We start from the raw sequence: 16,812 nt of genomic DNA on the forward strand, positions 1-16,812 counted from the left end.
TCACGGGGCATACGCTACACTCTCACGCTCGATACAAATGGAACCGCAATTCATCTGACCATACCACACGCCACCATTGCTCCATGGCCCATTGCCGATGTTCGCGGGCCCATGCATGTCGCTGAACTCTGTGTCGAGGTGTCAGCAAAGGGACACGAATTGGTCGTCGGCTGGTGAAACCCTATGCGGTGCAGTTGCCTCCTTGCAGTTCTGGGAGAAATGGGTTCCTGACTCCCAACATTCAACTGGGCGGTGATCTGACTCAGTAGTCCGTCGAACACCCAATATGGCTTTGTGGAGGCGACGTGATGCCCGTTCGTTAAACACCTGTGGTCTTCCCGTGCGGCGGTTTACGCAGGTCGTAACATTCTCTCTGCGATATTGGAGACCCACCCTCGACACTGTTGACACCGGAAACCCAAATTCGCGTGTAATCTCCGCAATGCTATGACCCATGCGCCGATGATCATCCCACGTTCAAAGTCGGTTAAATCGCGAAGTGTTGCAATCTTCGTAACACTGGTGTCTGTGATAGATTGCTCAGCTACACCGCAGCTAGCCGCAACGCCCAGGGGCCATTGGCACATTTTCTAATGGGACACCCCTTCTCATGACTTTTGGCCTCTCAGTGTACATTGTACCCGTCTCAGTGCTTTACGTGGGATAACTAGGTATTGAAAACTGAAATTTACGCGGCTGCTTAACTGACGTATTATAAGAGGTGCCTAATATCAAACATGGACATGCGCCGCCTATATCGAAATTAAGTTAAGGATCGATACTTATAGCATTTTTAATGCTTTCTCCGAATTAGTGGCCCGTGTCTTTCATAAACGAACATTTGTACTTAAGTTTTAACATAGAAATATGCAATTTCTATCAAAAACGGACATGACCGTTTCAGCCAATCAGATTGCTACAAGTGACATCAAACTGTCATGCCGACCATTTGTTTACATCCTCTTGTCAGTGTATTCTTGGAAGTTTACTGTTCACGTTTTTTTTCATTGTTTTACTTATATGTACTTGAGAAAAATATTTTCGTTTAATATGGACGACAGTGTTTCGGAGTGTCCACCTGAACGTGCTAGGGAACGAAAAGCAAATCTTGAACAGTGGAAACGAGCTAAAGAGAAACTATTGCTGTAAGTACATTATGTAAAGTTGACATTACGTGTTACCCTTTATTAGCATCAATATTTAATTACTTAGTAACTAAATTATAATTATATCAAAAACTTAATTCCATTAAGCATGTATATATTGTTTTGAAATCAGTTAATACCGAAGCTGGAAATTTTACCCGTATATCCTACAACATGTTAGGTTAAGCCTTTTGTTACAGGATGAAATCTTAAAATCACATTATTTCCCTATTTTATTACAGGTATTCTGCAAAATATCTTCCTACTTATCCGAAATGCAACCACCGTTCTGAACTAAATTGCAGACTGTTAACCATGACTGACATAACGGAATTTCATGCTGCATATTATGCAATTCCAGAGAAGGCCAAACAAGATGTCTTCATCCTGAAATATTGCAAGACAAGTCAGCCAAAACGGCGCAGAAGCCAAGGGTGAGGAATACTGTTATGAATCAAGGGGGTGTTAATTTGCCAGTGCGCCAAGAAACATTTTTATCAATTTTAAATATTACTAAGCATAGAGTCATCGGAGTATTCAAGAAACTTTAACGGGGATGGCGCTTTAGTACCAGTAGAAACAAGGGGAGGACCAAGAAGAGATCATGGAAAAGAAATTAGAGGCTGTGCTAAACTTCATTAAAATCCTTCAGGCTGTAGAATCCCATTACAAAAGTGCACGTAAATATTTACCATCTGAGCTAAATATCAGCAAAATATAGCGTATGTATAATGACGGTAGAGAAGTGGAATTGCAAGTGAAGAAAGCTTACTTTCGGCACCAAGTTCAATTTAGGGTTTTCTTCTCCAGGCACAGACGAGTGCCGTACATGCTTGGAACTAGAGCAAAGTATTAAGTCCGAAAAAAAAAAAAAAAAAAAAAAAAAAAGGAAGAAGAAAGATCAACCTTAATTTTGAAGAGAACCATCCACAAAAAACAGCACATAATTTTTATCTACATCTGAAGGAAAAAGAAGAGGACTGTTTTCTAATGTCCTATGATTGCCAAAAGAACCGTGTTTTGCCAAAATTAAGTGATCAGTCGGGTTATTATACCAGACGACTCTACTGTTACAATCTGTCTGTTGTAACAGGCAGTAGCGGCGATTAAGAGGGACGAGTTTGTGCGGAAAACATTACATTTTATTCTATTTTAGCCGGCTGAAATAAGGAATTATAGGAATTTATTAAAAAATGCAATTTGTACAAGCCCTGTTGCCTTATCAGCTAATTCTTTCCTTTACTTTCATTAATCATTAACAAAACGATTAGCGGAAATACGCACAAGACGTCTTTCGTCGCAGCTAACCGAATAAATAGCGTCACAGTAACTTGTGGAGACTTCGCATATGATGTGAGGAAGAGTAGCAGCGGTATATTTTTTTGCCAGGGTCACGGACACTCGTCATTCTAGCAGTATTTTTAGTGGCTGTTAGTTTCTTAGTGTATAGTCAAATACTAAATGATTTTAAATTGCTTAATATCGTCGTATTTCTATCTAATTGTAATACGTATGTAATATTGTTCCTTTGGTGAAAGTTTTATTGCACAGTATTGAATCAAAATCATTAAAAAAACTAGTATTACCGCACTTAAGTTGATGAACCGTCTACTTCTTTGTCAAAATTCGCACAGCGAACAATCTTTTGTTACCATTTTGTACCTTTTTTGAATTTTCATTTTGAATTTTCCCCTTCTCCGCCCACACTATATACCGCAAACCCGGGTACGTTTTGTTTTCTGTGCATTTCTTTGCTCCCCTACTTCTAATTCCCAATCGCCGCCACTGGTAACAGGCGCATCTCAAAGCAAACTGCACCCTGACAATGTGTTTGTTTATACGTGGCTGGAGACTGAGGCAAAGAAATCATCGAACGAAATGGCATCAGTGGTTTTCAATGAGTTACGATCCAAAGATTTAAAAGGATTCACTTCCGTGAAGTTGAGATTGCTTATGGCTGTGCCGGCCAAAATAAGAACATTAATACTGTTACGTGTCAGCCCCGTGGTAGCTCCTTTAGGTATTTCCGGGAAGGGATTGGTGACTCAGACGACCTGGAATCTCCCAGCCGGCCTCTGGGGTGGGACCAGCCTTCCCGTGCATTGTTCTCGGCGGCCGGCTTACCTGTGAGTTTCTTTGAGATTCAACAGGAATGTTCTGCCTCCAGTGACATCGTGAAATTTCTTGATCAAACTACGCGAGCTATAAAAAGGGAGACGAGCTCCGGAGAGTGAGTCAGTGTTGGACTCCGTGTGGGAGTGAGCGACAGTTGAGCTCCGAGGTGGAGCCAGTGTGGCTGGGCTGAGGGAGACAGAGGTTATAGTGTCGGAGAGACCAGTGAGTGTGTAACTGGAAGCTACAGAACGAAAGACTGTGTACCGCCTTAGGAGTGCTATGTGTGTGTGTACTTCTGTGGATTGAAGACCGCCGTGAATCAGCGATTGAAGCAGTTATCGTGAGTGTGAGGATAATTGGACGTGGGTTAATATTCGCTGTAGTGAGTATCGTCATGCTGTGGATACTGTTGAGCTGTTGCTGACTGTCATTCACTTCATGTGATTGTGTGAAGTGCCGGACAATCATTGGAGTACGAACCAACGAACAGTCGTCGTGTGTTGTATAGCCAGTGACACCGTGTTCAAATCCAGTTATATGTCTTTTCACGAGAGTTTAATCCTGATGTAAACATGGTATGTCCACGCCTGCGACAAAGAAAGAGTTGTGATTCGCTGAGCGTGTAGTACCGACCTCCACCCCGTCAACGTCTCGTGTTCGGATGTACACGCACGCACATTAATGGTGTCCCGACATAAACAATCAACACTGCCCCACTCCAGTACTGAAAAGGAGGGGAGACAGTGAAGGGAGTGTTGAAGGCCACTCCAGTAGCGAGAAGGAGGGGAAGGGAGTGAACAGGTAGTGCTGAATACACAGTGTGTGTATTCCGGCGTTATACTGTAACATTGTAATAAGATGGCTCATATCCTATCACAGGTGAATCGAGGACGTATTATTGGCATGTGGGATGCTCACATGGTCCCCCAAGCAATAGCACAAGCAATACCATGCAGTCTTAAGACAGTTTGGAGATGGATAGAAATATGGCAAGAACGAGGTGAAGAAGGATTGGTAGACCCGATATAACGCAGCTACAAAATATTCCTAACTGGTATAAAATACTTTTCGGTTAAAAACCTCCTTTACCTCTTAATACTGTAATTATCAGAGTAGGTTACTTTTTTTTTTTAAATGCTATTTGTTCGGGGCATCGACCTATAGAGTTCTTTTGCATGCATGTAATTGGACGACACAAACACGCAGTCCCCAGGCCAGGGATATAATCATTTACAATTAAAACCCCCTGACCCTGCCGGGAATCGAACCCGGGGCGGCCGGAAGTGTTGCCCCGTACACCGCGGGGCCGGACGAGTAGGTAACCTAATGCTGTACTTCAATACATCCGCCATTCGATCACAACGAAGTCTTGTAGCGGGCTGTCTGCATGCAGTCCATGCACCAATGCATGAAGCGAAAAGGTGAGTCATTGTGCCTTCGACACTATCTCTTCACTCTCTTCCCCCATGTTTTGTACTGGATTGGCCTTCAGCACTACCCCTTCACTGTCTCCCCTTCTTTTCAGTACTGGAGTGGGGGCAGTGTTGATTGTTCATGTCGGGACACCATTAATGTGCACGTCTGTACAGGGCTGCGCATCGCATACGCCAACAGTGCAAAGATCTGAACTTCTGAATAAACGACTAAACCTGGATTCTGTTCACTTAGTTTATTGAACACAATGACAATGCACTGCCTATGGTCACTTCTGAGCGGTTTTCCTCTTTTGTGCTTCACTACACGTGATGGTCCTACCTCTTGCTCCATTTCTGTCACTATGAATACTGCCACTGTCTGCTGCTGCAAGATGCAACACCTTATCTCTACGATGTACAGTTTGGGACTTTCCCTCACTAGAGCTGTATTACACCACACCTTGTGCCTTCATTTTTCGTTATTTAATCACTATTTTATATTTTTTTTAAACATATATATACCGGTAGATATGACAACCGTATTCGAATTTGATTGCGTACTCTTCTAAACTCTCTAAGGGCCTGTACTACGACAGCCAGATAAAAGTGCGGTATAAATTTATTTGGCAGTTTGGACATTTATCTAGAAGTTCGGTCGAAACCGCGTACTACGACTTTCGTTTATGTGCAATCTGGGAAAATATTCTCGAGTATAGGCACCGTGCGTGTCGCTCTAGCGGCCGGGCGGAGAACAACACGTGAGGCAGACTCCAGACTCGCAGTACCTAGCTGTTCTGTTATGACTAGAGACGAGAATTATAGGCACTAAAAACAGTTAAAATAGGCAGGCATATAGGCTCCTAAATTAGCCAAAATAGGCATGTAAATAGGCACTAACGTATAACATAGGCATGAAAAAATACTTAATTTAATAACATACTCAATTACTATAAAAGGAATTTACAGCAAGCAACTTGTCAATGTTTTCCGATAAAAATCTTGTTCTTCTGTCATGCAAAATGATTTTGTACTGAGGGAAAGATCTCTCAACATCACATGAAGTGATCGGACAATTCAGTGAAGTCACTTCATCTGGTTTTAGTTCAAGTGTTTCATCTACCTCACTTCATAGCACCGTGGCTACTTTAACCATCACTTTCCACCCTGGATTTCGCTGCAGGACCCTATCGAACTTCTTGCTGACAGCGGCTAACTTCCCATAGGTTCGGTTTAAACTTCCCTTGACCTCTTCCACAATCCTAAATGACATGCCACTATTCTCCAACTCGGTTATTGCTGCCGGCAGCTTGTGGAAGTTTCTTCCACCTGTGGGTTGGCGGGGGGTAGAATAACACCCACGGCATCCCCTGCCTGTCGTAAGAGGCAACTAAAAGGGGTCCCAGTGGCTCTAAACTTGGGAGCGACGGTTGGCGACCACGGGGCTCTTAGCTGATTCCTGGTATTGCTTCCACTTACTTGTGCCAGGCTCGTCACTTTCATCTATCCCATCCGACCTTCCTTGATCAACGCTTGTTCTTTTCCGACCCCGACAATATTAGAGCACTCGAGGCTCTTCGAGGCCCTTGTCTTCCTTTGACGATACCTTCATTTTTGGAAGTGTCGGATTCCTTCCATTTTCTCTCTCTTTGACCAATGTTGTAGAGGATGGTTGTCTGGTTGTACTTCCTTTTAAAACAATAATCACCACCACCACCACCACCACCGCTGTTGAAATTTGAAGATGCTCCTCTTTATGCAGGGTTATATTAGCTCTCACCATTGCAGTGCATAGTATAAGTCTGAAGAAAATTGCTGTTGGTCGCTGTTCATAGTGGATTGGTAGAAAGGCAGCGTTGATATAGCTTTCTATACTTGTGTGAGATGCATTGCAGTATTTCTATGCTGATCTATCCCAATAGGTTTTTTCACATTTGATCTCAAAAAATAATAAAATTTACTTAATTTACGATTTTCCTATATCTCAAATTTCTACGTTTGGGCTAATTGGCAATAATGCTAAGTATATATCATGTATTTGTTTCATAAAAACAAGGCTTTTTTGCTATTTGCTTTACGCCGCACCGACACAGATAGGTCTTTTGGCGACGATGGAATAGAAAGGCCTAGGAATGGGAAAGAAGCGGCCGTGGCCTTAATTAAGGTACAGGCCCAGTATTTGCCTGGTGTGAAAATACGAAACCACGGAAAACCATCTTCAGGGCTGTCGACAGTGGGGTTCGAACCCACTATGTCCCGGATGCAAGCTCACAACCGCGTGCCCCCAACCGCACGGCCAACTCGCCAAGTAAAAGAGACTATTAGAGATTACTTTTCCAGAAGTACAAAACTTTAAAGTAGGAACAAGGGAATTCGTGATTTACATGGAAATATGTCCTCAAAGATTTTTCAGTTATAATTTGGCAGTATCGTGTCCAGTTCATCGGGTGAAAAAAATAATAAAAATGACGTGAAACGATACCTGAGTAGCGTAGAGGAGATATCCTTCCTTTATGCTTGCCAGGAACCCACCAATCTGCCCCTAGCAGTATTCTTACCTATATAGAAGAATTAAAATGGAGGCACTATAAATCTCAGATTTGTGAACATTTTGTTGCTATTCGCCGGCTTTGGTCAGCCAGGTCAGCTGTCATGAAGACTATTTTTCGTTGCCTGCAATAGATCCTGCATTATGTGTGCCCACAAGGCTGCCACCCTCGTTGAAAATTAGAAAACCGCATAATTTGAAATTGTTGTGGCAGGCGCCCATAACATTATTTTTTGTCACAATTTAGCGGGACTCTATAGAGGGGATGCTAGAGGCTTGTTGGCCGCTTCGTGGCCCTAACCTGGGAGCTTAGGCCCCACAAACACTCTTTGCAGGCGTCCAGCACAACGGTTACTAACCGGACCTCACCAATCCAGACCAACGGTCTTTTCATTGGCCTGGTATTGTAAAGATAGTCTTGGCAGCCTTGTAAAACACTCTGTGACATCGTCTTAGCCGCGCCAGATTGGATCTGCAACCTATGTTTCGCGAAGGCTTAGCGGAAGCGTAATAGAGTTCACTAGAGCCTTCACATAGCGCTGTGAAAGTTACGATTTTAAAAAATTGCATTTCAGTTGTAAATCTCTATTTTCACAGGAAATGAATCCCACTCAAAAATACCAACTTTTAATTTTCATCCACTCTGTGAATAGAGACCACCGGCGTTCTAACTGCTTCTTCAGTAATTAAATGTTTGTTTATATTTCAGTGATATAAATGACTGAAATTTCACGACTAATACAGCATTGCGACAAAACCACTTGCCACAATATATAAATTAATAGGCCTCTAAATGGTACATCGAAATGCGATCGTAGTTGTCAATCACAGAAAAGATAAAAGGAACAAACCAACTTACTACCTTACAGCAAGCTTGGCAAAAGACTACCATTCTATACGTAGTGAAATTGGGATCCATTGTGATTCACTGCTTCAGCCAGAAGGAATTCGACGATTTTTCTTTGGGCATTGCCGCAGACACACTTATTTTTCTTCTTCTCCACAATAAATCACAACACGTTCTGAAGATAAAGCGTACGCGTACAACAGTTCGCATTGTGAGGAAGGCATATGGGATATGGGTTGAGCGACATAGTTTGACGTTGACTGGTTCTCGCATATGCCTTAGAAGGTTGGAGGGGTTGAAGGCTTCGAGTTCAAATTGTTCCTTTTTTCTCCTGATGGAAATTTCCCAAGAACTATTTCTGATGACTTCCAAGAATTCCCATTTTTGTTCGTGGGGTAAACAGATGTTGAGAAATGAGAAGATAATTCTGTCGAGCACACCAGCTACAATATAATGCACTGGAAGAAAACGGGCTTCTTTAAAATACAGTCGAAAGGCACCAAATAGGCAATTATGCTCCAGATAGGCACAAACATCTGAAATAGGCATTTATAGGCACGATAAAACCAACGAAATATAGCTAAAAAGACCCTAAAACGGATTTATATCTCAAAAGCCTACGTTTCTGAACACAGGAATAAAACAGGCAAATTCCCGTCTCTAGTTATGACTTAGCGTGTAGTTACTCCGATGATAATGGCATTGCGTATGAAACATTTCATATTCCGGCCTAGTAAGGAAAGTGTTCATGAAACAATGCCTCCAGCATTTAAGACAATTTACGGTAATTGTCGAGTCATTATCGACTGCACGGAATTTAGGGTTGAACAGCCTCCCCAAGTAGATCAGAGAGTGTATTTCTATTCTCAATACAAGGGTTGCTACACTGCAAAAGTGTTAATTCCAATCACGCCTAGTGAAATGGTCGCTTTTAAATCTAAATGTAAAGAACTAACTTATCCTGCCGTGGTGTAATCGTGACACCACCGTCCTTACATGACGGGAGATTAACAGCTGTGGAACCTGAGAGTGCTTACAATATTGCGAGTGATAGAATTCACGTAGAAAGGTGTATTCAAAGAATCAAAATATACAATATACGTGGATGACATTGTGCATATGTGTTGCGTGTTAACGAATTTGCAACCTCCAATAACTAAAGAATAGCTTGAGAATTGTTCTACCATCAGTTTGTTTCATATATTCTTTGTCTACATTTTGATCTGTTCAACGTTCAACGAGCAAGAATTGACAAATAAATAATTATTATTATTATTATTGGGAATACCGCTAATTTTTGTCAAGTAATTATTGAAATAGAACTTTGTCATTTTGTTGAGACATTCCTAGACATACTTATTGTCCTGATAAAAGGTATTGTCAACTGTTGTGCTTTACTGTTACGTATATTAGTATTTGTATTTGTGTATAATACATATTACTTGTCTTTAACTGTATGTTATTTTGCTCGTCAAAGTAAAGATAACGTACTCGCACATTTCTTGACTCATCTACTATTGGTTTATCTTTACAGGAAGATGGACACTTAACTTCTAACACTCTGTCAGCTACATTTCCTTTGAGAACTCTGCCATCTGGAGATCCACAAATCCAAGGTTGTTTCTTGTGGATTATTAACCCACATCGAGAACACGAACACCAAATGAACTTCCATAGCATTCAATTGCTTCACTTCCTTAAGAAAGGTTGTTCAAAGCAGCTCTCCCAATTGGAGATTCAGTTAAAAATGCGAGAGCTAAAGTATCATAGTTATGGCACCTAGTTTTGATTCGATGTGCTTTCGTGCTAGCAGATAGTCTTATCTTCCTTTCTTGAAACCATCGAGGGCTTCCTGAATGAGATAGAGTGTCCAGGCAGATTTTAATTATATGATCTGTATCAACCTGCACTTTACTGTTAAAAAGTATTTCGTCAATCACAGTGCGAAAGGTGCATTTTATCTGGCAAGCGCACGTCGTTAGAGACTTGTAAATGTAATAGCTGTGTCACAATTTCCTCACATTCTTCTCTCTCCACATCATTGACTACCCTGTCTATCAATGAGGTGACTACGGCCCTGCACGATTGTTCGATTTCAGTACTTGCTTCTGCTCGAAGCATTGTACGAAGACTGCAAGGGATGTGTTTTAGTATATCCTCAGTTAATTCGAAGGGGGGAAGAGATGTGTTCAATGTCTTCTTTTACCGAATAGTTCTTCTATGCGTTTGCCTTTTCTATGTTTTTCTGTTGACATTGTTTTCGGGCTCGGTTATCCCATTGTTGCGGACGGTCTGTTGTGGAGACAACACTTTCATTATTTATACAATACACTACCGCAGCTATGTGTTTGCAAGTTCCTCTGGCGCCGGCAGGACAGGAACATTCGCTGATAGACACATTACGATTCTGGTCAACCTGAATACAAAATAAAAATGCGTACAACTTAGCAAACATGCATTAAGTAATCCTTACTAAATAAACTTTATAAATTGTTACCTAACTACACCTTGCCCACCTGAAGTTTCACGATATAAGGCGGCAAAGTGACAGACGTTTGTCGGGTGACTTTTCCTGTGATGTATCCGAAACCATTCGAAATTATTCTTCAACGCCGTTCACGTGGCCACTGACAGCAAGGTTTCTTCCTTTATTGCATGATGATTCACTTAGATCCCCGAATTGAATCGCTTTAAACCCGCTACTTGTTCGAATGTCACACAGGTTGTACTGAGACTCTCGCACTACGCCTCACCTCTTGTTTCGGAATGGGCCACTATGAAGCGCTAGTAGTAGCATTTCGATCTATCTGCACGGTGCCTATAGCTATGCCGGTGTTGGAGAGGCTGTTAACGCTCTTATCTGGGACTTAGCTCTTATCGGGGACGCTACCGTAAAGAATCAAGATGGCTACTCATGAAGATGAATCTACATCTGCATGATGCTGTGCGAAATTAAGTTGTTACAATGTAATTTATGTATATATTTATGAAGTATGTCATGCTTCCTGTCCAGCTATCACAGAATTCTTAAAGATTTCCCAAACTAGCAAGTTGTTGCTACTGACTATTCAGTAGTACACAAGCAGTCAACCGCAAGCTTCATGGGTAGCCGTGGTCGTTAGGGCAGCAAAGTTTGCTGATAAGTAGTTTTCATGGGTTCGAGTCCCAAAACATTTTTTACCTTGTAAATGGTAGTCGATAGGGTACTAGAGGTGATAGCACACATTTCCTAATCATTAAAATGCGTGTCAAAAGTGTGGGTTATATTCCAAATCTATCCGCGACGCACATATGGAGTAAAGGTATACGACGTTGTTCATGGCGATTCGTCCGTCGAATGAGGATGTTAAGGAGGTTATATTTCTTTTACTTCATAACAACTTGCTACAAAAGTATTTACGCTAAAGTGAGATAAATGCTTGCCAGTTACTATTCCCACGTTGTATTGAAAAGAAAGAAACTAACTACTTACTCAATGAGCAAACAATTTTTGAATTAATAATACAATTAATGATCCCACGCTGCATCAGTGGCATTAATTACGAATATAAACTTTACTTTCGTCGTTACGCGCAACCTCGTAAATAGTACTAGACAAAAGAGATACATAACCTGAATCTTAACTTTTGCGTCCAGGTTACATTTTCAGTCTTTTTATTTTCTATAACAGTTTCAGTTTCGTTATACAGTTAATTAATTTTAACATTTCTTCGTATTTACTTTACATAGGTGAAAAATGAGAGTATCCTCCTAATTCAATACAATAAATATTCCGTCATTAGACGGAGTAAACAAATTCAAACATGTTTCGGCTCGTTTGAGCCATCTTCAGTGAAAAATGAGGGAGATTTGAAATAATTTACATAATATAAGTTGAAAAAATGCTAAAAAACATAATGAAGGAGCAAATGATAAAACAAACAAAAGAGAGCCTAGACGGAAACAAAATTAGTACAAATATACAATATTTACATCAATATGCGGAGCAAAAAACAACTCACTGCGACAAAATTCAGTGAAAAGGTGTTAATTTAAAATAATAATTGAAACTAAAAACTGTGTTAACCTAAGAAAACAAAGGAATGAAAAAACAAATGATGCAGACGGAAATGAACAATAGTAGCACATGGTGAGGTTGTGGACCTCATAGTTTACAAAATATTGTTTAGAAACAATAACAAACAGGTTCAACAAACTGTCGAAATCATCCTTGTAGAAACCCATCACATTAAATTGGTCAGGAGGGGAGCAGGAGCAAACATTTTTGAGACACCAAGCCTGATATGACGTGTGTATATTTCAGTCCTAATTCTGTTTTTGACCTGGACTTCCACATTATAGCTAAATAAGAGTCTGATATTGGATTCTAGTAATACAATTTCAAAAGGAATAGAGCTAAACAAACGAAAACACCAGGGAACACGTATACCACCGCGCTAAATTTCACTATATTTTCAGTAACCTTATTACCAATCCAATAAAAATGTTACCGTACTACATCTTCCGCGTTACAATACCGTAGTTAAAATCCGTTGGTAGTACGCAAGAAAATATTTAACTTCTAGTTTGCAAAACTACAGCCTACGTATCTGGCTGTTTATCTCACAGTCGTAGTACAGATCCTAAATGTAATAAACTAAAATAAAATAAAATTAATGCGGCGAACTACTTTCTTCGAGCTCGCGTTCAGTCGAGTGAGTGCGACGGTTGCTTCTCCAATCAACTACGTCTATGTGCACGTGGAAAGACAATGTGCTCCGCCTATTTGTCTACATCAGAATTAAACTCTCGTGAAAAGCGGTATATCTATGCACAGCCGCTGTATGAGTTGATTGATTGGACTTGGGGGAAAGTAAAAGTAAGGATTATAGTAGACGTTTGCAGGTAGCGACCGGCCGGGACTCTCGGGTGTGTGTACAGAAGAGACAGAAGAGAAGAGAAATAGACTGATAATTAGTGTGTGGACTTTCATAACTGGTTAGAATTGTTTGTGCTTAAGTATGTGTGTGTGTGTGCATTTATTAGGCCATCCTGAAACAAATTAAGAGTAATCAAACAGATAGAGTTTTTATTCGTAACAATACGTTGGCGATGTGTGCAAACTTGCTTACAACGTATGCCCCATCCTCTGCTCACAAATCAGAACTGGTATTTCCAGTTACTGGACACTCATATTTACCCTCGGATAGGATGACCATAACAAGTCCTGTTGAATATCATGAGGTGTTCAAAAGGTACAGTAAAGTGAAAGTGATTGGACAGACCTGTAACAACTGGATTGGAAAGAACAAGCACAAATTTATCTGAAATCTGCTAGTCAACTTCATTTCAAGATTTCACATTGTAAAAGAACTGTTCTCAGGCGCACGAAAAGGGGCAATGTTGTAGTTAAAGGTGAGGTAGGCTATTATTTGAACACAGGTATAGAGCGCAAAATTACAAAGGCAGGACAGGCAAATCTTAATGAATCATTTACCGTGAATGGCGTGAAACTTAAAGATTCTGACAAATTACTAGGTAAGCACTTCAGAACAGAGTGGAAATTGCCTTTCTTAAGTAGTATGTCGAAGTCATTAATAAGAACAGTTTTAGTGAAAATTAACAAGCTGATAATGATGAGTATGATTGTTTTGAAGACCTGTTATGATGAACTAGAAGTTATTTGCCCAGAATTACAGTGAAGCAAGAATTGAAATGAATGTTAAAATTGTTAACAAATTAAAAGAATAACCTTATTTTTTTCACATTTTCATTATATTTCTTTTTAAACAGAAGTTTACTTTCGTGTCATTCTGCAACTTTTTTTTTTTTTTTCCCCAAGTATTGGGATAGTTTGTTTCAAAAGTGGACAATTACATGGATGTTAGTATCAAAAATGGACAAAAGCCAGTCTTGGTTTCAAAAATGGACACAGTCATATTTGAACGTGTTTTACATTGCCTTGGAGTGAAATTCTTAAGTGTCGACCATGGTTTTCTTGTTCATAGGGCTGGCAATATGGTGCATACAAATTGTCACACTCATAACGGGAGGTTAACAGAGAAACAAAAATGTGGCCCTACTGAAAAATGGACAAAAGTAATTTTGTTAATGTTTAATACTAGGCACCTCGCCGGTGCATGGACTCCAGCCATCCCGGGCGTGAAGGTAATAGACATTGCAGGTATTTTCGTGATAGGTTGTCAGTAAATCTCAAAATCATTTCGCCATTAGTTGGTGTAATAATAATAATATTTGTTTTACGTCCCACTAACTACTCTTACGGTTTTCGGAGACGCCGAGGTGCCGGAATTTAGTCCCGCAGGAGTCCTTTTTACGTGCCAGTAAATCTACCGACACGAGGCTGACGTATTTGAGCACCTTCAAATACCACCGGACTGAGCCAGTATCGAACCTGCCAAGTTGGGGTTAGAAGGCCAGCACCTTAACCGTCTGAGCCACTCAGCCCGGCAGGTGTAATTATCAAGGTTATAAAATTGCATATCTCTAAGTAAATAACGAAGTCGGCAAGTATCATAAAAATAGAATTTATTAATCAAATAGATCCCTAATTTATTACATTAATATTTACAGGACGTCCCTCATTTAGAGTATCTCATATTCTTGACATAATGGGATATGCAGACTGTTCATATTCGCATTAATTCTCATTTCTTTATATATTCGTTAACAAATTCAAATTAGACGCAAGTTACTTTGGAAAATAATATCACATCCTGGTCATAAAATATCTTGAGAAGATAAAATTTTGACATGGCATCTCTAAATTTCCATTTCACTCTGTTCGTACTTTGAAAGAATTATATCTCGTACGAAATTGAAATCTGGGAATTATTTTCATCTCATGTTTATTTTATTGATTACTAATATTCAAAAGGAAATAATTTTTCACACAAAATCTTACATGAATCTAGATCGAGACTCTTTATTCTAAGTGTTATTCAACGAACACAAAATATCCTCAGGATGATGTTGTCTGTATATCTAAGACTAGCAATTACCCGCGGCTTCGCTCGCGTGGATTTCGTAATTTGATCAAAGTAATCGTTCCTCGTCATTGTACTAAAACATTATCTGAAAATTACTAAAGTATAAAAACTCACCCAAAAATTGAGTTTTATTTACCCTAGAAATTCTTTGTAAATCCTGTTTGTGGTATTACCTTTTGGGGCTAAGACGACCATGCGGTATAGAACTGTACATGTGAGAAACAGTCTTCTCTCAAGTCGAAAAAATAAATACATGTTTCTTTATTTTTAAAGGACATTCCAAATACCAATTTTCACGTCTGTAACATCTTCAATTTTAAGATAAGAGTATCCTCATAAAAAATAATTCAACTATTTTTCATTTCATTCACGCCCCTTTAAGTGGATTTTCCGAAGACAAAAGAACACGTGTTTCTTTACTTTGAAAGAAGATTCCAAATATAAATGTTCATGCCTCTGACATCTTCACTTTTTGAGATAAAAGTATCTTCATAAAAATAATTCAAAGTTTTCAACCCCAGCCCGTTGATTCACCCCCCCCCCCCTTCCAAGAAATGCGTGTTTATTTATTTTTAAAGGAGATTCCAAACACATATTTTCACATGTGTAACATATTTAGTTTTTGAGATATAAGTATCCCCATGAAAAGAATTCAACTCCTTTTTCACTCCACCCCCACCCGTTAAGTTGGTTTCACCCCACCCAAAAAATGCTTTTCTTTATTTTTCAAGGAGATTCCAAATACCAATTCCCACGTCCGTAACCTTCAGTTTTGAGATATAAGTTTCTCCAGAAAAAGAATTAAATTATTTTCACTTCCTTTCACACTCCCCACTTTCGTGAATTTTCCAAAAATAAACAGTACCCGTTCCTTTCAAAGAGCTTCCAAATACGAATTATCACGACTGTAACATATTCAGTTTTTGAGATACACTGTAGACAGGCTAATTTTAAAAATTCACCCCCTTTTTCGGTTCCCCTTAAGTGAATTTTCCGAAAAAAAATGTTTCTTTACTTTTACAGGAAGTTCCAAATGCTAGTTTTCAAATCTGTGATACGTTACGTGTCTGAGATAATTTTCAGATATAGTCTTTTTTTAAATTCACCCCGTTTGTCACTCCTGTTCATTCCCTATTCATCAGATTAAAAAAATACGCGTTTCTTTATTTTCAAAGGAGATCCCAAATACCAACTTTCATGTCTGTAACATCTTCAGTTTTTCAGATATGTCTCCTCATAAGAGGTGTTCAACCCCTTTTCCCCCCCAATTTTCGCTCCCGTTGATGGGATTTTCTGAAAACAAACAAAAATACGTTTTTTATTTTTAAAGGAGGTTCCAAATACCAATTCTAACGTCTGTAAACTTTTAAGTTTTTGAGATATGTCATTTTAAAAATTCACCCCTCTAGCGCCGGAATATAAAAAACAAACCTTTAGTGAGCACCTACACCCTAATATAATTGTATCCCTTAATTTCATTTCCTTATGTTCAGTAGTTTTGGCTCGGCAACGATGAATCAGTCAGTCAGTCAGTCCATGTTATTTTATTTCTTCCACAAATTTCCACTTTAAATAAATAGGGTGACAATGTGCAGCCGTGTATGCTTTTCTCAATCTTGATCCATTTAGTAGTTCCATGTTTCCATGTAGGGTTCTTACCGCAGCTTCTCGGTTCGCGTAGAGATTACTCAGAAGGCACATAAGATAATCTGATATTCCAACATTCTTGAGTATTGCCACAATTTATTGAGGTCAA

This window comes from Anabrus simplex, chromosome 3 (genome assembly GCF_040414725.1).
Source record: "Anabrus simplex isolate iqAnaSimp1 chromosome 3, ASM4041472v1, whole genome shotgun sequence".
Classification (NCBI taxonomy): Eukaryota; Metazoa; Arthropoda; class Insecta; order Orthoptera; family Tettigoniidae; genus Anabrus; species Anabrus simplex.